Here is a 20,806-nt window from a genome sequence, read left to right as displayed (position 1 = left end):
TACGGGCGATTAGGCGCGTTTCCAGAGCAAGATGGCAGGAAGACGCGGAATTTATCGTTCCTCGCAGTCTTTGACGGCGAGAAAGAGAGGCGAGCCGACGATACTCCACCTTCTTTCGCACGTGATCGATCCGCTCTTTTCCACCCTCGGAGCAATAATCCTGGCTGGAGTTAATATATATCGCAAGACGGAAGGAGAGAGACGGAGAAATCAGCAGGGGAGTTTGAGGAGGACGGCAGTGGAGGGAGTCGGCAGTGAGGAAGAAAGAGCCACGCCAATAGTACTCTGCGTTGATACCACTGCTTTGATACCACTGCTTAATAGCAATTACCCCCGCGGAATCAAATGAAATAAAATTGCATTATCTGGCATGCCATGGCGCGATCAATCATACACCCTTTAGTCGGCCCTCGCGAACACCTTCCGCCCCCCGTCCCTCATCATCGGTCCGCGCGCGGTCGTTCTTTCAGGATATACCTGTCTATACCTGTATATATATATATATATATATATATATATATATATGTGTGTGTGTAACGCGTGTACGCGTGTGTTACAGATCCCGGGCCTCAGGAAAGCGTCGACGAAGACGAAGAGGATTCCATTTGGCACGACTTGCGCGATCGGTCATTGGCTGACGCGGGGAAAAGAATTTGTTTCTCGAATTCTTCCTCGAAAATACAGCTTGTGGACAAAGCTAAACATAGCACTGTTGCTGAGATTAATTGCACAGTGTGTATCGATGTATTTATTAAGCGTCTTTTATATCTTTATCAATAAAATCTTAATTTTTTTCAATATATACTCAAACAATTATATTTTTACTAAGATAAATTTATTTTAAGATATGCGTAAAAATATGTTAAACGCATTTGATATACATTATATATATCATATATATATATTTTTTATTATCTCGAAAAAATATTAATAATAATAATAATAATAATAATAAAATAATATTAATCTTGATATTAATTAGTATTGAAAGATATTATTTGTCACTGACTGTAAAAATATAAACATGATTAACGGTTCCTTCTCTTCTTCCCGAAACGTCGGGGAGAAATATACAGAGGCATACACAAGCGAGGCTTTTATAGCGAGCAATGCGATAAGTTCGTACCGCCTCGGAGCAGTGGCATGATTATTACTATTGCTATTATTGTTGCGGTTACATCGACCGCGATCACTCAAACTCGTTAAAACTTTCGGCATTAGTACCGACTTCGGCTTGCATTCCACCCTCCTTCGTGCACTTTCCGCCCACGGCCGCCTTTTACCTCGTCGGTAGCACCCTCGTCGCACCACATACACGTGTATGGATATGACGCCACACGCACACCCCGTCACTTCGATGAGAACTTCTTCCGCGCTCCGATAAAATTGGCAGTGCGGCTAAATCGCCGCCTGGTTTTGCGCGTAAAAATACGACGCGCAAGTTTGTTTTGATATGTAACGATTAATGCCAATGATATTACGCGATAGCCGGAAAGATAATTAAAAGATAAGAATGTTGTGGAACATTCGAATAGACGCTATCAAAATATGCTTTCTCGAGAGATTCGCTGGGGAAATTATAAATTTGATTGAAAACAATTCTTTATAACTTTTTATCGAAATTATCAGTAACTTTTCTCGTTTTCTCCGATGGCTAATAACACGATACTAAATACTCACGTTATCGTATCGTTCGATTGCCGCATAACCATCGCCTTATTCCGAGAAATTCTACCTAGATTCAGTGCCGCCATAATTCCAGGTTGCACAGAGCTCAGATATATTGGACGTACGTCCAATTCTTTTCCACTTCCTTTCGAAAAACGGCGCTCGTAAACACGACGAAGGACGCGACGGTGGCATGAAGTATGAGCTTGGCGTGCGGACGTTAGAAAGTATCTAGGAATACGGAATTAATCGCCTCTTTCCATTCCATTCTGCGATCTCGTACATGCATAATACGCACACGGTGTTACCATCGTGGAGATATCCGCAGGTGGAGTGGAAGCCGCCGGAGAAAGGAACGGGGATATAAAAATAGATATGAGCCACAGGGATAGGGGGGAGCGAAAAAAAAAAAGAGGGGCGGGGAAATAGAAGTGGCCCGAGCAAAGAGGCGAAAAGTGCAGAAACGCAGAATGGAGAAAGACAGAAGGACCGGGGGGGGGGGGGGTGGCGCGGCGAGAAGGGACGAACGGCAAAAGGGAGAAGGCGCGGAATGTATGGAGATTCGGAGTCATGCGATTCAACTATAAAACTCGGCGCGAGTTTTGCAGCTGGCGAGGCGTCATACCCCCCTCGCCCTTCCTTCGCTACCACCACACCCCCCCTCCCCTCCCCGTCCCCCGCCCGTCCCCGACACCAACCCGCGCCTCTTTCGCCCCCTTTCCTTTTCGCCGTTTCGCGGTTATTTACGGTTTGATTCGCCTTATCTTCCCAGCCACCCCCAACTCTGCCGTTCTTTTTCTCGTGTTCCTCGCCTCGGCCCGTACCCCGAAAACTACCCCCGTCCCCCCCCCCCCCGCACCGTAAAAGAGTCGAACCGAGCGGCCGCGGACCCCCGCATCACACTTGTTGTTAGCGGCGGCCGTTTCCGACGACGGTGGGCTCGATATTTTACGAATCCGACTCGCCAAATTTACCGAAATCTTTCCTTCTTCTCGTCATACGAAGTTATAAATTTATGAACAAGTATTAAATAAATATTGATTGTATATAGGCTTACGAAATGTAACGGTATTTTGATTTTTCTCTCTTTCTTCTCTCGATAAAATTGAGAATAATATTGTTTACCGTCAAAAATCACATTGTTAAATGATAAGATTGACGCCAATCATTATGAAAAATCTATCAATTTGAATATATCATATTAGAGATACGAGGAAATAGTTTTGGCGCCAACCATTTGTAACTTTAACGTAAAATTTTACAGCTCGTTGGCGCTCAAACAACGAATGCAAATTCCAAGCCAATTAACGAAGGCTTTTCGTCGATTTAGAATCGAAACACCGCTGTAATTCGCCAAGCCGTTCATATTCCAAGCTGTACACTGGATTACATCTCCAAAGCAAATACTTGCGCCTCGTTAAGGTAACAATATTCAAACAGAATCTGCCTTAACTGTTGCGCAGCTTGTTTTGGTTTGGTCCTTCGACTTATCCATCCTGCATTATTCTCCTCATGGCTACCGAGAAAATGGGAATATCGAGAGTTACTCAACTTCTCATCGCATTAATTCTTCAGTAAGAAATTAAATATTCAAGTCAGAAATAAGGACGCGGTAAGATGTGCGCTGGAATTAAATAACTTAGTTAACGTCTCATCTGAAATGCAATTTCTTATTTCAGTTTATTGCAGTATTTCACATTGGAAAACTTTTGCATTTTATGCAATAAATTCTGCATCTAAATGCTTATCTTAAACTTTTTTTTTTTTTTTTTAACAACCGCACTAACAACAATTTTTGTTACGATCGTGTTAAAACTATAAGCTTAGATTAAAACTTTAACAATTTAATTCGAGGAACGCATCGATATAATTTTACTGACAATGAGTACGAATTATGATGTTAAAGATGCTTGCGGAAATAATGATTATATTTTTTAGCGTATCCGCAATATTGCAAAATTGAATTTCAACCTCCATTATTTATTCGTTGATTTCACAACCGTTGTCCATCGTATATGATTTCTACTATTAAAATTGAATCTCGAACGGAAACATGCTACCATACAATCACGTCTACTATACTATATCAATGTATGAATAGAACAGCGGTATGTATGCATTCAATTACACCGAGCACATACGGATATATCCGCTGAAGGACGCGCGGCGTCTTAGGAATTCTGCCAAGCATTGAGCTTACAAGCGGATATACGGTCGTCTGTGACGGTCCTTCTATCCGCCTGTTTATCGTCTATTCCGACATTTGGACAAGGTCTCCCTCCTTCCGACCGCGAGCAAGACCAGGAGTCGTCGTCGCCTGGCGATCCTCAAAGCCCCTTAGTGCCGTTTCTCAACCGGTGTCTTCCTACAATCGATGAAATACTTCTTGAGGATCAAGGGAAGAAAGGTCGACGTCTCAATGGACCAGACAAATCACACCGGAACATCTATCCGGTGTATGTATTTTGATTAGCTCAATGGCAAACGGCTTTGACGTATTATTCTGGCGTAATACGACGTGTAATCAATGTGAACATTTAGGTACTACTGTGCTAAATAATTATATCAACATTGAAATGCTGTGTCCAAATCGAAATTTTTGTCTATTAGATAATTTTATTCAAAATTATCGTTGTATCTTTTACAATTTTTAAATATGACACATTGCTCAAATAATTATCAAGGAATTAAGTTAGTGTGTAAAAAAAATATCAATCCAATGCGATACATCAAAGCGGCCATTACAATTGTCCGCTCCGTTGATTCATTATAAGACCTCCACCCTTATCCCGTTCAAGATCCACGGCTTATCGATATTCGGGATCGTCTGGTGGTCTAAGAACAAGATTTTCATGGGACTTGATAGAAGTCGGTGAACGTCGAGCTTTGACCGTCGCGTCAAAGACGAGGATAGAGACTGGATGAACGTGTAAGGGTGATTGAAGAAGAGAGAGAAGGAGGGAGAGAGAGAGAGAGAGAGAGAGAGAGAGAGAGAGAGAGAGAGAGACAGAGAGATGAAGAGCTGCCGGGTACAAATGCTTTCGCTATCAGTTGGGTCTGGCAGCGAATCCTGCCTATCCATCCATACCACAATGCGGAGATATTAATTATGAGATATTACGATAAGACCCGAACAATACGCCCGTATTGAATGAGCGATCCTCCTTCTGCAGTGCCACCGTACTGAGAAACGTGTCTTACCATCTCCCCCGCCAGTGGCTACGAAATCTGCACCTAACGCATCTACCGATACATATGCACGTACATGCGTACGTTTAACTGACTCGTTTCGACATAAGTGCACATAAGACGACTGTTTACTGATTTCATAACATCGTCTGATTCAGACGTTGCTCCTATCGTTGCATTGTGCTGTCGACAGACTTCTCTCACCGATGACAGCTGCTCGTCGACCGCGTTATCTCGTTAATTGTCGCTACGTTCGACGCGTAACTCGCAGTATAACTAGCCGACAAAGAATAAAGAAAATATACATTGTTATATGAAATCTCATCAGCTTTTATTATAATAGCACTCGAAAAAAAAATATATGTTTATATGATTGCTATATTTTTTTATTTTGAAAACATTATAAGTTTTAATTAAAGTCTTTATATAAATAAATATATTTAAAAATAAGACACACATCGCTCGCGATTCGGCAATCTAGTCAGTGTTTCTTAAAGGCAATCTCGTACCATCTTCAAACGTATGTTCTTACCTTTACGGCACGAATATTCGCCGCTGAAACGACAAAGCGGATCGATGAGCTTACCCGTGGTAAAGGATTCGCGATTATGCCGGAGGTATGAGATAAGAACCGCACTTTGGGTACCTTTTACGAGCTCCCGCGGATTTACGACGGATCGCGTGGCGCAAAATGCCCGCGATCATTCGAAATGACGGTTCTTTAAGACTCGAGATACCTCGATACAATATCGTTTGTGATATTATGAAAGACTCCAGTTCCAATCAATTCGGCATTCCCGAAATTATTGGCAATCTCTAATCATTGTCTGCCGATTACAGGCATGTACATATATTTACAATATAATTACCTCGTGACATCTCTGCATGATCAAATCTGATTTATTTTATATAGAGTCGACGAAATACAAAGTAAATAATATTATGCAAAAATTTCAATACAGCAATACTTAAAACGAAGCATCGTCAACGAGACATTCGCTTTTGTATAGAAATATGTGCAAGTAAATGTGTCAAATCTTGTTTGACATTATTCGCGGCTACGTCCATCGAACTATTCGAACTTACAAGAGATGCTTTCGAGACATCGCTTCGCGGAATATGACGAAGTACAGATTCTGATGGAACAGCAGAAGGGGATGAGGAGAAGCTGGTCTCCCTCAAGATGGCGCCGCTTGCGAAACTTTATTAGATATTTTCTTCAATAGGATAGAAATGCAAATAACAGTTGTCAAGTAACTTCCTCCGAGGGAGTAGGAGAAATAGTGCGAGGGCGCGAGACGGAGAACGAGCATGGGGAAGAAGATTGAGAGGAAGTGAGCGAAGGAAGACGCAGTCGGAGTACCAATATTGAGCCGTGGTAAAAGTCCAAGTCTCTCTCTTTCCCACTCTCCCTCTCCCTCTCCCTCTCCCTTTTCACCCACCCCCTTTTCGCCATCCGTCGTCTTTTCCGCTGCTCCCACCGCTTCTCCGACCTTCGTTCCTTCGCCAGTGAATATTGTAGAATATTGCATTTCAAGATTTCCTCCTGGGATACAGTCAGACGCATTAACCCTTTGGCAAACGAGGAGAAATTTACGAGCGAACGGGTCTTAAGGAGTCTGCGAGAGCTACGACGACGACTTTCGATCTGGCAACGAACTGCAGGTCATTCGCGTTCATTTCCTTCAGATTAACATTAACGTTTCGTCCCGAAGTAATCAATGGCCGCTGCCTTTCGCAGACAAACATTATACGTCAACGGTATAAATATATTAATATACATATAAAATATACCCCTGAGCGTAAATCATACGAAAATCTATATAGCTCGAAAAAAAAAACAATTATTTATTTTATACTTTTCTTGGAAATATTACAAAAAATGGCAAAGGCTAAGACTTCTTACGAAACAAACATATGCAAAAATGCAAAAACTGAATCTTGAAAATTTTGAAACAGAGATTTGTAATATTTTTTTGTGCACTGATATTTATTACGCAAAATCTTGTTTTGACGATATGGTCAAAACAGAGACAAGCGACAAGCGGGTATTACGGATTTAAAATGTTTAAATTGATTGATTGGCTAACTACGAGACGGCAGAGTTACGAAGTGTAAAGAATTATTAACGCAAACTACTTTGTTATATGACAGATGGGACTAAATGAACATCCGCCGATACAATTGGCAATCCAATGATCATCGCTATTTCTGTCTCTGATTCAATCATGTTGAGTCATGAGAGGAATATAACCGAAAGTAATTTTTCCACAATAACTTGGTCGTCCTACGTTCATTAATCTTTCAGATGGCAACGCACGCCATGAAGGCTCTGTCATCAAGCCGCAACTAATTAACGTTAATTTCTGTATGATAGGGTTTGCCCATTCGGACCCTACACAATACGACCGCAAGACATCTTTCTCGAATGATTCCAGCTCGATTTACGGATGATTTATTTGGATAAGTATTTTGTAGTAAAAAAAAATCTGCGTTTTTACAATCTAATCTATGTCTTTCGAAACAAGGATAACTAAGTACACGAAAATAGCAAAGGCGCGATGATAAGAAGGGAGCCAGGGTAACTACGCGAACAGAAACTCTATTCGATGTAAACTTGTATTTTTGCATCGCGCCCCCGCTATTCTCGCTCCGCAGTTCTCGTAGATTTCATAATTAATTATCTTAATGCATTCGAATCGAGAATTATGCCTCGCGCCCTTCCCCTCGGTTTTCCGCGGTTAAACCTCGCCAAACGCGACAGAATGTTTTCTCGCTTTTTCTCCGTCGGTAAGAGTAATATTACGTTAATGATAATTTTCATCTCGCGCAAGCATACAATTAATTATACGAAAAGCGAATATGTAATGTAACTTTTTTAAGGCGCCTCGCACTCATATGATTAGTATGTGCAGTACTTTGCATCGAGGAAAAATAGCATGGATAATGTCGGCATAATTAGTTAATTTCTTTGTCTCAATCCGTCAAAAATCAAAAAATCATTAAAATAATTTTCTCATTATTTATGATATATTGTACGCATAATTGTAACAGCCATTATTTAAAAAACAACGAAAGATATTACAATAAGAATTGATAATAATCGTCGAATAGTTTGATAATCGTAATTTGAAAATTATGCTTTTATTTAAATATGCTTTATGCTTGAAGCACCTATCTTTTTCCATCATCTTCTTCTGCGCAAAAGAGATCATCGTCACTTTGCATTCCGTTGCGCTCGTAATAATGAGAAGATTCGTGCCAATAATATCGTGGCTAAAAATACACGCTTTACGATCGAGCGTACATCTTCGATAATTAGACCCCATTCGACGATGTGACGTAATCTCCTACGGCAGTTCATATAAATGGATCACGAAGACCGCGTATGGATTGTTGGCGCGTGCCGCAATTGACATCGAGCCACCGTATATAAAAATACTCCGACGATCAAATCGGGTCAATTGGTCCTGGTGTGACTAATCGTCGTAAGTCAGTGACACTTTTAACAACTTAACGATTCACCTACGCCATTGACACAACGCCAGCATCGATTGTTTCTGTTCGCCACAGAATCTCGCGAGACAAATAACGGTTTTTTTTTTTTTTTTTTTTTTTTTGTAATAATTTAGCTGAAGTAATTCATGTCATTTCAAAGAGTTAATCAACGCAAATTTGATTAATCATCTCTTTAAATAAATACGAAGTGTTTTAGATCCCTAACAGTAAGTTTGATAACAATTTCTTTAATCAAAAATTGTTAATTAAATTTTTTATCGTAATAATAATTCGTGTATGCACTGCAAAATTCGTTCGTATCGAGACTAAGACTTTGAGTACTATTATATCGTGTTTATGTAATATTTAAATACGCGGAGGATCTTTTCCAAAAAGTCCATGATATACTTCCACCGGGAAATTCCGCGCAGATTAGATCCGTATACCGTGTCTCGCTCTCTGGCGCTAATAAAATATTGATTATGGTTTCATTACAAATATGCAGTTGCGCGGAAATAGCTACGACATGGGCGGTGTGGGTGGGCAGAGCGGGCGAGAGGGTGCGGTGCCTTTGTAGGAAGTTTGAAAACTCGACGAGTGGATTAATATCGCGGAGTTCCCGTTACTCGTTGTTGATTTTGTCTGTCTCCGCCCGACTTACCCTCGCGAGGCGGCACCCCCTCATCCCCCACCCCAAAACCACCCCGCGTTTCTCTCTCGCAGTCCAGAACCACTCCGAAAGAGCGAGAGAGAAAGAGAGAGAGAGAGAGAGAGGCCCGACTCTAGCACCCCCAGACTCACCTCGCTCTCCTCGCGAGAAGCTCAAATGTCTCTAATGAACCGGCTTGTGTGCTTATATCTGCGGCTCCTCTAACCGCTTTATACCGGGCGTTCGTTCGTGGGATATACGGAAAGTAAATAATGCGGTGTAAATAAAAACACGGAACGAAGCATAAAACGGAGAGAGTACGGCTGGACTCTCCTCCACATCCGCCACGATTCGATCCCTCGAGGTTGACGGCTAGCGCTTTTATCCTTTTCAACGTGAGCGTCGCGGAGGGTAGCTTTTGGCATCGACTGGTTCACCTTGCGACGTTGCTTTCAATCCCAGTGTATACGCGACGCAAAATTCAAAACGCTGCCATTGACAAATCGATCAAGAGTAAATGGCATGGCCATTGTATTTTACACGTCGTCGAAATGGATTGCAATAAAAATGTAATTTTTTAATGCTTATGTGATAAATTAATTTCATTTAAATCTAGATTATATTGCACTTTTCCTCATTATTTAAAATACAAAATTAAAGTTTCCACATTCTTTCATCTATATATAACTAATAGCTTTTTTCGTTATTAGTTTCGTATAAAATATTGAATGATATATTGAAATGATATTCGCTGAAAAAATCATAGCTGGTGATCATCGTGCATTAAATATGTATTTCAATACAAGCGGCGCGCTGATACATATTGCCGGGACCCAACATGGCTGTGAAATTTTATGTCGCATTAAAGCCGCCAATATGTCCCTCCCTACATGAGCATAAAAATCGTCGAACGTATTAACGCCCCGCTTCCAACGTTCACCGAACGTGAATTTAATAAAGTTCTAGAAAGAAGCGATTCGTCTTTTCCCGGCCGTGTCGCGCGATAATATTCCATGCCCTCCACCACGTCGAATATCTCTGCTCATTAAATTTCGTATTAATATTGAGTTAACCAAATGATTTGTCGCGTTTTCGTCGGCGAACATTTATCTTTACGTAATTAACATTTCATCGCGGAAGAAAAATCGAAGAATAAATTCACTTGCTCGACTTTCTAATCGCATATTTCTATTTCTGAATTTTTAAAGCACAATTTTATTAATCAGTATAATCTGGAACTAATTTCCATCAAAGTACACAATTACAAATTTACTCAATGATTGACGGAATCATGCTATTGTTAATTAAAAAGCAGTTTTCAGTGATCTTCAATATTAGATTTTCTCAAATAAACAAACAATTATTCATTCGACATTCATTATAAAAATTATATCGAGAAATAATTGCGATAATTTCTACCAATTCTCGAATTCATTCTCGTGTTCGCGATTTGCGAGTTTGAGTCTATTTCTTGAGAATTTAATGGGGACAGCTGGCGAAATACCGATACGGCTCACGAAACAAAACAGCGATCTAATAAATATGAACTAACGCTGCTTTGTCTCAATTGAGACGCCGGGACTCGCCTCGGTCCGTTGCCGCCGTTGTTTCCAATTTACGCTCCAAGTACCTCTCAATCCTATCAGAAGAAGTAGAGGCGGAAGAAACGGAAATGGACGGGCGTCGAGGTAAGACTTTCACAGTGGAGTCTTACGCGCGGAAGTCACTCCCCTCCCCCACCCCCTCCCCTCTTCGCCGTTTTAATTAAAGCAATAAGACCCAGTTACCCACTCGGGGAGAGGCCGAAACTGATTCGTTACTATTTATTTCTAATTATCTTCGATTCCATAAGCCCGGAAATTCCGACGCGTACCCGGATCTCGTCCCCGTCGACCTTGCCGCCCTCGATCTACCCACCTGCCGTCTGCTCTCGGCCGTAATCGAATAATTAAGCCGTTGATTGGAGCTTTATTACCCAATCCGCGAAGTGAGTTTTTATTGGCCCTTTCAAGCTTGCCGCTGAGTATTTAAACAGGGCTGATTGCCCTCTTCCGATTGGAGGGAAATCACCCGCGAGATTGGACGATGCATAATGTATCTATCTCGACCCGCCGTTCGAATTATTCTCGTTTCTTTATCGAAGATTTCCATCGAAAAAAACCTCTCGTTTTCATTCTCTCATTTTCTTGAATTAATCAGAGACGGCAATAAGTCGTCATTAGCTCGCTCATCCACAAGTATATACATCCTGTAAATAGATACTGTATTTATAATTGTCCCAGCTATACGTGTGTGTATGTGCATTATCTGTTATAAATTACAAGAAAATTTTCATAACGATTTAAAGTCATTTTATCCCAATAACAATCGAGTTTTCAGCGTTGAAATCACCCGTTTTACACTTTTATAAAAGAGTCTATATTTTACTGCATTCTGCCTTTTTGTTTGCTCCTTCAATTTTGATTCTTCCCACAGTACAAAATACGAAATCACTTTGGGAGATCGCGCAATTGAGGCGTTCAGCCGTGTCTCGTTCTCGCTCCCCGCGATAGGAATATCAGAATGCGTTTTCAATAATCGTGCGATTTACCGGAAGAGACTCGTAGTAAAATGTTGTGCGTGCAGTAGAAAAGGGGACCGAACGGAGGGGTAGTCCTGATGTGTCGGCATTGATTTTGCAATGTAAAACATTTCAGTGCTTCTAACGGGCTGGCGGGAATCGGGCGGACGAGGAGAGTGGAAATCGCGCTGTTTTCTGCGGCGGGAACGAAAGGATATTGATGGTTACGGGGATTTGATAGCATATTGCTCGGCGTCGGATACCGCCGATACCGTCGAGCAGATCGCTTTGTGATGTCTTCGGTAACGCTTCCCGATGGCAGCGCGCAGGGACGCAACCCCGTGTATTAAGACCGAGGGTGCCCAAGACGATTTCGAAGCGATACGTCACTGTCAGTAACACGTCGACCGCTGTGTGTCCCTGCGCTGTAAAGCGACGAATTGAGTAGAATGGATACGCGAGACTGCAATTTTTTCCCTGATGTACCCATGTTAAGAAATGGAACGCATCGCGCGATATTTGAAAATGACGTCGACTTTAATACCGCGGTTTTTTTTTAAATCTTATTCAAATAATTATTTTTCCATAATACTCCGAAACAATAGATTCTTAAATATTTTTTTACAGATATCGTGATGTTTTTCATTCTACAAAACGCGATATACATCATTTCATGCTGCGAATGAGAGACGAAGATGCCGCTGGTATAAAGATGGTCCCGGAAGAGCGGCGATCCAAACTCGAATCGCTGGTCCGTATCCGGTCGGTGACATTTCATTCTCAGGCGAGCAGGAGAGGGCATTGTCTCGCTTCCCTATCAGATTCTCTCATTTCGCTGCCTTGACTCGACCCTCGAGAGAGCATACGATTACTTTCTTTTTGTTTTCATTTAATTACAGATGTCAAGGGGTTGTGCGCTCTCTCTCTCTCTCTCCCTCTCCCCCGCCCCTCTTTCTTCCTCACGGCCAGCCCCCCGTCCACCTCGGGGCTGGCCACCCACTTTTTCCCCTCGCTCGACGTGCCTCTATTATTCCTTTATTTATTCCAATTATCTGCGCGACGTGAATTTGTCATTGCCTTTAATTTCCCTACCCTCTCGCGCTCTTTCCACGGCCACTCCGCTGCTCGTCGACGAGCTTCTCGCGCGCCGTCGCGACTGCTAAAAGCGAGAGCCGGCGCTACCGGGGCGCGCCAAGACGTTTGACGCGAGTTTAGCGGGTAATTTGTGCTCCCGGGGCAAAAACTCTCGACTCAATTATACCGCAATGCTTTGATATTAGGGCCGCGTTTTTATTAAATCTCGCGTTATTAATTCGCCGCGCTCGATTTTTCGTACACCCGGCCGAACGATATAATTGCGCGTCCACGTTGATTGTTGTGAATTCATAATCTCGAGTAGAAGCGAGATTCGTATCGCGCATATATAAAACTGCGAAATAAAAAATGCATTAAATATATATATATATATATATATATATATATATATATATATATATATTGCGGTAGAATTATTTTACATTTATAAAATTTTTCTTTTATATTTATGTAAAATATTATTTTCTTTTCTGTTAAAACGTAAAATCAAAGTTTCACATCACAAGTATCTTTTCATATATTCTCTTAGATAAATAGGTTTGATTCATAGAAAGAAAGTTTTATCATTATTCCTAATATTAATTAAGTATTCAATCTTAAAATATTATACTAGCTGCCAAACAATATGTAGCATGTATCGTGCGCACATACTTCGCGTTGCAATCGATAGCTGACAATACGTCTGACTTTTAGAACGGATCACCCCACGATATTATTTATAGCACTCTCGCCTCGAATGTATCGGCAATCCCCATTTGCGAAATTGCCCGGCCGCATTCGAATTTTTGGGGTTACTGTCGAGCGATCTTGGGAGAGGGAGGCGCCCAAGTTCCACCGCTAACATCTTTTATTGTCAGGCTGCATATTCGGCGTTTTCACGGTTCGCGTTCTCCCTGTCGACAATGATATGCATGCTCGCTATTACGAGCGAAAAGAGGGAGAGGTAAGGGGCAAACCGGCGTAAAACGGAGACGGATAGACGGATAGAGTACTATGCCGCTGGCGATGCGACGACAGAGTGGAAAGACGCGCATAAAGGAGACCTCCATTTAGGGATATTGAAAATATTGATTTATTTTAAGTAATGGAGATATGAACCACGCGCGTTTTCATCATTGTTGCTCGCTGACGACGCCCACGATTATTCTACAAATTGAACCTTGTAACTGATGTAAATTAATTAAATCATTGTGCGTGGCGTCGATATGAACAAAGCGCTCCCCTCATTTCAATCGCATAATAAGGCTGTGTAAAGAGAATAAAAGCTGGAAGGTACGAAAATTGAAAATTTATTGAGTGCATACAAAATATACAAAATTTAATATTGGCGTGCAAATGAAATCATATATTAATGCGTGATTTCTTTTGCTCGCTTAAAACTTGTAGAATCCGGAGTAGAGCGTCGTGTTTGGAGGGAAGATTAATTGATATTACAGACGTATCCGAGCGATCTTCTCATATTCAGCACGTTCTTTACTCGCGTGACTCATTTGCGTATCTCTCTGGCGGTGCTATTCGACGTAGCCGATCTATGAAAACTCTCTCCAGAGGGTTAACGCCAGTGCAAAACGGCGCGCTCTGAAAGAGACCGGAAATACCGGTGATTCTCACGATCAGCGAGTCGATCCCTTGAAAACGCGTCATACCACGAAAAGAGCGAGCGCGAAAGCAGCCAAAAGGATGGGGAGGAAAAAACGAGACGGATGAAAAAAGAACAGGCAGAAGCCCGCGCTGTCGCCGAGTTTCGCGCGTAAGCTCTTTCTTTCTCTCTCGTCGGCTTCAATATCAATATTCTAAAAACATCCTTTGTCGCATCGAGGCAAAAAGGCGATTCACATACATAACATGCGTCGTTACACACAGACATTTTACTTCTGCATGTTACTGTAACGCGCCGATGAAAATTTATCGCTCATAGAAGATTATTGACTGCGACCTCTGTAAAAATAGTAATCCTCCTCTTGCAACACTATTTTTTCATTTATTATTCGTTAAAGAAAACCTTTTAGTATTTTCTATTTTACTACATAACAATGTTTTAGTAAAATGTAATATAATTGCCGTATAATTGTCAAATATATACGTAGATATGTTAAAAATTGTTTCCACTTTGTAAAAGATAATAGTTTACGAGCCCGATATAGTTATGAACATTTTTATGATTTCCACAGGCACTCTCACGGATTCGATATCAATATTCTAAAAACGCCCTTTGTTGTATCCGGGAAAGAATCCGCATCGCAAATAACACGAGATGCTTTTTGACTTCTACTACGCGGTGGCTGTAATCATGCTTGGCAGCTCCCTTGCTCGCGTTGCGCGCCATATGCTGCACTAACCACCGTTGTACTTATCATTCACGTATATGCCACATGAGTATCGGGAAAATCTTCGCGGCACTCTCGTTATATGACCGTTGTCAGTAAAATGTTCCCTTTATAGGAAATAGCATTTTTAAAACGATACTCTCTGATACGATATTTCAGCAATAATATTATTCAATCTATTGTTTAATTGAATTTGCAATTATTTATTCGCGAATTGTCTTTAATTGAAAAATCTTGGCAAAATACTTGGCAGATACTAATGGTATTTTAAACTGACACTTTTAATGAAGAAATCAGATTTTATTTAATAATAATTTTTAATATTTTTAATAGACATTATAATATTAAATCTAACAAATTATATTCTTCTTTATAATATTATATCTTAAAATGATTGACATAACATATCATGTGCTTCTCGTCGCGTTTAATACCGTATGATATAACGCTATTCAGATGGTGATAAAAAAGATGATGCCTTTTATCATTATCTTGCGCGTAATCCCGCGTACAACCGGATATAGTCATTTGCATAGCAACATAGAGACCTTAAATATGCTAAACGCACCGCGCGCGCATATACGTACACGTGTAACGCGTGTATTATACACAAATAGTCGTGTAGACAGTGTGACACGCGTTGACATTCGTCATTGTTCCGGCTTAATTACACTTTCTTTCGGCGGGACGAAAAAAAAATTTCGCCACTGTCAAACGCGCTGCTCTCTCCCGCGCTCACCTCGCACCCCATTCGGTCCGATTCTCGCTTCTACCCCACGGTGTTGCATCCACGCGAGCAAGGGGTGACGCTCGTGTAAACCGCGTGTACGGCCGTCCGCCGACACCTGTTTACTCCCTACGGACAGTCGTGTGCACGCACGGCAAAACGGTTGGTTTACGGGGGCGACGAAATCGTCTTGTTTGAGCTGGTTACGTTGATTAAAGTGTTTTATTATGCCAGTTAATGACGATCGTTAACGTAACGCGATAGTCGCGCAAAGATATCAATAGCTCCTTTTATAATAAGACGCAAAGAATCAGTTAAATGAGAAGCTTATCGTTGAAATATTTTTATTGATATAATCTATAAAGAATCACAATTATATTGCTGCTATATCTACAATTGAGATTATTATAACTATCGCGATTGCAAATATTCATATGGATTGTATCGTATGGACTAAATAATTAATATAATTAAAAAGAGAATGAATTTAATATTATTATTAAAATATAATAAATATTTAATAATAAATAAAATTAATAATTAATAAAATTAATAATTAATAAAATATAATAAATTAAAACAATTAAACACCATAAATTATACAAATATACTCCATTTGACAAATGCATCGATTAATGGCGGACAATACGTGAGAGGATAATACGTCGAAAAATGATACGAGAAATCTGAAATACAATGGCGGTGTGCGCGCGCGTACGTGTGTGTTCTTTTTCGCCTTTCGGGCGAGAGAATAATTAAAGGCACAAAAGGGAGCGTCCAACGAATTACTCGGCCGGTGCGCTCGGGCGGCGGTGCGATTGGACGGTTGTTCTCATTCCGAGATTCTCCTTGAACGCGAGGTCCACGTCAGACGCGGAAACGTTCAAAGGGTTTCCGCGGGGGAGGACGGGAGGAAAAAACTAATTAACTTTTCGGAATAATTAAGATAAGGCCGTTGAAGATCTGGCCGATCGGCCGACCCTACGCTAAGCCGCGCGCCGCGCTTCCTCTTTGCTCTTCACGGTAGTGGAGCTGAGTCGAATCAGGCCGAGGGTCCCTCTGGAAATGGCGATCGGTCGATTAAATCGTTTGCATGAGAAGGGAGTGGTACGCGAATCTTAAACGTGCGTAAGAACTGCCGTAAAATTAAACACACGCCGTGGAGAGAAGCAGCGGAGTAGTCAATTTTATTATCAGATTAGCGCGTGCTCTTTCTGCATCAAAAGCATTAATTATGAAAAAATAACAAATTTACTTCGAAATGAAAACCGTAATAATAGATATGTAAAATATCTAATACATGTAGAGTATGAAATTAGAATTAATTTACATGTATTATAATATGTCCGCTATTCTTCTACAAATTCAAGTAATAATGATTGAAGAAAAAAATTATATAAAATTTATTTATAATCAAATTTAAAACTGAAATAAAAACGCAATTAAAATATTACACAAACGTGTGAAGACGAAAGCACAAATTCGACTATTGAATCAAGAAAGTCTGACAAGAATTTCAATAAAAGGCGTCGGCAAAGGATTTGCCGACAAACAATTAGGGACATTACTATTGACCGACTCCCGATGAAGTTAAATTAAAGTAAAATCAAAGACGCTCGACTCTCAAGGCACATTGAGGTTTTTCTTTTATCTTATCGCTGCTAAGTTAACTCGTCTCGATAAATCCCCATTTTATTCGAAACCGATTCGCAAATGTACGACTAACAAGAAATTTGAATTCGAGAATCCTTCTCGACAATAACGCACATCTGCATTATTAACGAACGACTATCAACAAGGTATTTATACGATCTACCGCCTCTCGCCGCACCTTCCGCCTAATTATCAACGTCAGTAGAGATGAGCCTCTACACCGCCCCTTCCCCCCCCCCCTCCTCGTCCTCTCTCTCTCTTCCCCGTCCTTTCCCTATATCTCTCACGCGCCCACTTCAATTCCTGCCGCGTACAGCCCGCAATAAAGCCTTGCCTCTAAAAGCGAGGCAGATGCACTTTACACGAGAGAGCGGCTCTCGCGTGACACGAATAAAAGTCTTATTGCGCGTCAAAGGGGGGGGGGAGGTAGAGTGGTGGGAAGGGGGTTAGAACGGGAGAGGGGAAAAAGCGAAACGAGCGAGCGAGCGAGCGAGCGAGCGAGAGGGAGGGAGGCAAGGCAAGAAAGTAGTCGAGCGCGACGACTGGTCCGACAACGGCGCCGTGGCGCATACAGTGCACCATTGATAATTAGCGAGCGAGCTCCTCGCAACGTAGGACTGATAATTCCCAACAATGGTTCATTACTGTCGTTTAAATGTACACGACAAGTGCACATTCGAGTAGCTGCGCCCGGCGAAGGCGCGGGGCTGCCTCTATCTGACTATTTCCATATACATCCTTCATTGTCCTCTTTGTGCGCGGCTATACTATAGATTCGCGAGACTGACATTTTTATGATGGAACAATGGGGTCGCGAGGAGAGACGGATCGAGCGAAGGAGATGGAGGGAAATAGCAGAGGATGCGCGCGAGCGCGAGCGGGGGAGGAGAGCCAGAAAGGGCCAATTCGACGTGAACCGGAGCATCGTTATCCGAGTAAATAGACTGCCGCACTGTTCGTCGACAGCCCCCGACTGCCTGCCGAATACAATCCATGATATTTGTATTGTTGTATTTCATTCCCCGTGGAATAAAAGTGGTCGAGAGGAGTGCCGCTATTGCATGACGAGCTGTGAGCGTCTACGGTCGCCTACCACGAGGAACTAGGTCTGATCTTCGTGTCACTGACGATGAGAAACGGGAAACCTGGGTCCTCCGAAGGGACGAGATTGATATATTTGGAGCTGTGAGCATATTGATGCATTCTAAACTCGGAATGAGGGTCGAGCTTATCTTATAATTGTGCGGAAATTCTACTGAATCTAAGATTCATGATTTTTATGATTTTTTTTCCGATATCTTTTCTAATTAAAAATTAATCTGATTAGAATGTAATTAATATCGTTTAAGACAATTATATTGTATATATAATAAAGTATATAAAATTAATATAAGAAATATTTTATGTTCAGCTATTTGTCGCGAAGAATGTATTCGTTAAATACTCATAGTAAAATAGTATGCAGATTATAACGTAAAAAGTAAGAGTATAAGTAGTTCATTAACGAGGTAAATGTAATCACGAATGCAATTTTTACGGATTGACGCGATTCTACAGCGTCAACGGATTTTTCGTTGGGGTTCCGGAAGAAATTGGCCGTGTCTCGGGAAGCGATGTCCTCCAGAATAAAATCACGGTCGTCTCGATAGAAATTACGAGGGACACTCGTCCTGACGGAAAACGGTAGGTATCGGAGGTGTAGAGGATAGTCCGTGAAGCGTCGTCATTAACTGCCAATCACTGCCATTCACCGGCCGAGAAGACGAAGTAGGCAGGGTAGGCAGGATAAAAAAAAAGAAAAATACTGCAGAGACGTTGAAGGGAGATTCTAATTATTTATTTACGAAGAGAGCGAGAAGCGACGCGCGATCTTGTCTTCGTATTTGGCGCTTCATCTCTTTCTTCCTCCACTCTTCTCAGCCCCTCTGTCATTCGATTATAGAAAAAATTGTCGAAAAGAAGCAATATATTTTTCTAGTTACAATTATTATTAGTTGCAATAAAATCTACATTAAGTCGACACTTAATATAAATTTTATTTTAGAGCAGCTATCCAAATGCGTTGTAAACTATCTTTCTATAACACACGATCATAAATTTATTTAAATCGCGATCGCTTGACTGTGTATACGACTTCACGTTTTATTTTAGTATCTCGGGAAAGTGTTCCTTCACGCAATACGAAGAGACCCTGTATCAGAAAGAAGTTGATCGTCGCGCATAATTAATCGACGGCTTCACTTCGCGCTCGACTTTGCAGCGTTGCATGTAACGCGGCTTTCTCCGTATTGAGCGGGGAATCCCAAATTCAATTTCGCGGGGTAAAGCGTAACGACATCGCGCCTTATAAGCGAGCGTCCGCCGTCGCTTTGGTATTGGTGAAGTCGCGTGGGAGCCGGGTTTTTACTTCGCTAATGATTTCCGCGCTCGCTTTAGACGCTAACTTCCCCGACAAATAGGAAAATTAAAGCCGCGTCCGCGCGAACCCGCGCTCGCGCGTAACTCCGTCCTGCTGGGCATTTAGTTACGACTTTTTTATAATTAATACCTCGGGTGGTAAATTAAGTCGGGCGCGGCGGAAAGAGCGAGGAAGGAACGTTTTGTAAAATAAATACCGACCGACGTGTACGCAGCGGCGTATTTTCGCGGGGATGGCGAGGAAATGATTCACCATCCTAACCCTTACCCGCCCCCACTCCGCGACCGTTCCCCTCTCCCTCCCCCCTTGACCCCCCTTCATGACAAGATCCCCTTTCTACCCGCGCCTATCCCCGGAACAACGAGTAACGGCGGAGAGGTCAATTATAATGGAAGATTACGTGCCCGCGATTCCGTCTCGCAGTTATAAATAGGTACAAAGAGTATTAAGTCCCTCGGAAGTATTAACCTGGAGAGCCATTGGGAAAACTTCCCGTTGCGCGGAAGCGAGGAAGACAAATAATTGAAGAGAGTTTTCGTTTCTCGGTTCGAAACACAGACGAAACCATGACGCTCCTCCGGTATTAAAAGCGCGTTTCGCTGTTACACAAATCTGTCCCGCGAATTTATCCGTAACGTCATGTTCCCCACTCGTATAAATTATATTAAAAATAATTAGTATCTGTCACATTAAAATCTAACATGATTAAATTCTTCTCTTCGTTTTGCAGCGGGGTATCGTGCTAAACGTAGCTATATGCGTCGTGACCGATCTTCGATACATTAACCTGATTAATCAAACAAACACATATCGCCATGATCGATTGACCGAATATCCAATATCTAATTGCACGTGACGCATGTCCTATCGCAGCGTTTCGTTGATCCTCCATATTCTACGATCCATAGAAACGCAAAGACAGTGTGGACGTTCAAAGGTCTCATGCTGCGTTTCCCCGAGCACTGACTGGCACTGCCTGTTTCTATTTACTTGATTTTACCCAGAGGTTCTCACCGTCACG

The 20,806-nt window shown here is 41.7% G+C and overlaps 1 protein-coding gene across 2 annotated transcripts in view; it reads right to left on the bottom strand.

Annotated features, from left to right (window-relative positions):
• Positions 1 to 20,806, bottom strand: part of LOC138933532 (protein odd-skipped-related 2) — a 329,776-nt gene that overhangs the window by 135,963 nt on the left and 173,007 nt on the right. The window lies entirely within an intron of this gene.

Source organism: Polyergus mexicanus, unplaced genomic scaffold (genome assembly GCF_030449975.1).
Source record: "Polyergus mexicanus isolate NDT 795.1 unplaced genomic scaffold, iyPolMexi1.0 SCAF_5, whole genome shotgun sequence".
Lineage (NCBI taxonomy): Eukaryota > Metazoa > Arthropoda > Insecta > Hymenoptera > Formicidae > Polyergus > Polyergus mexicanus.
The sequence above is the reverse complement of the archived record's forward strand: the minus strand, read 5'-3'. Positions and strand labels throughout refer to the sequence as shown.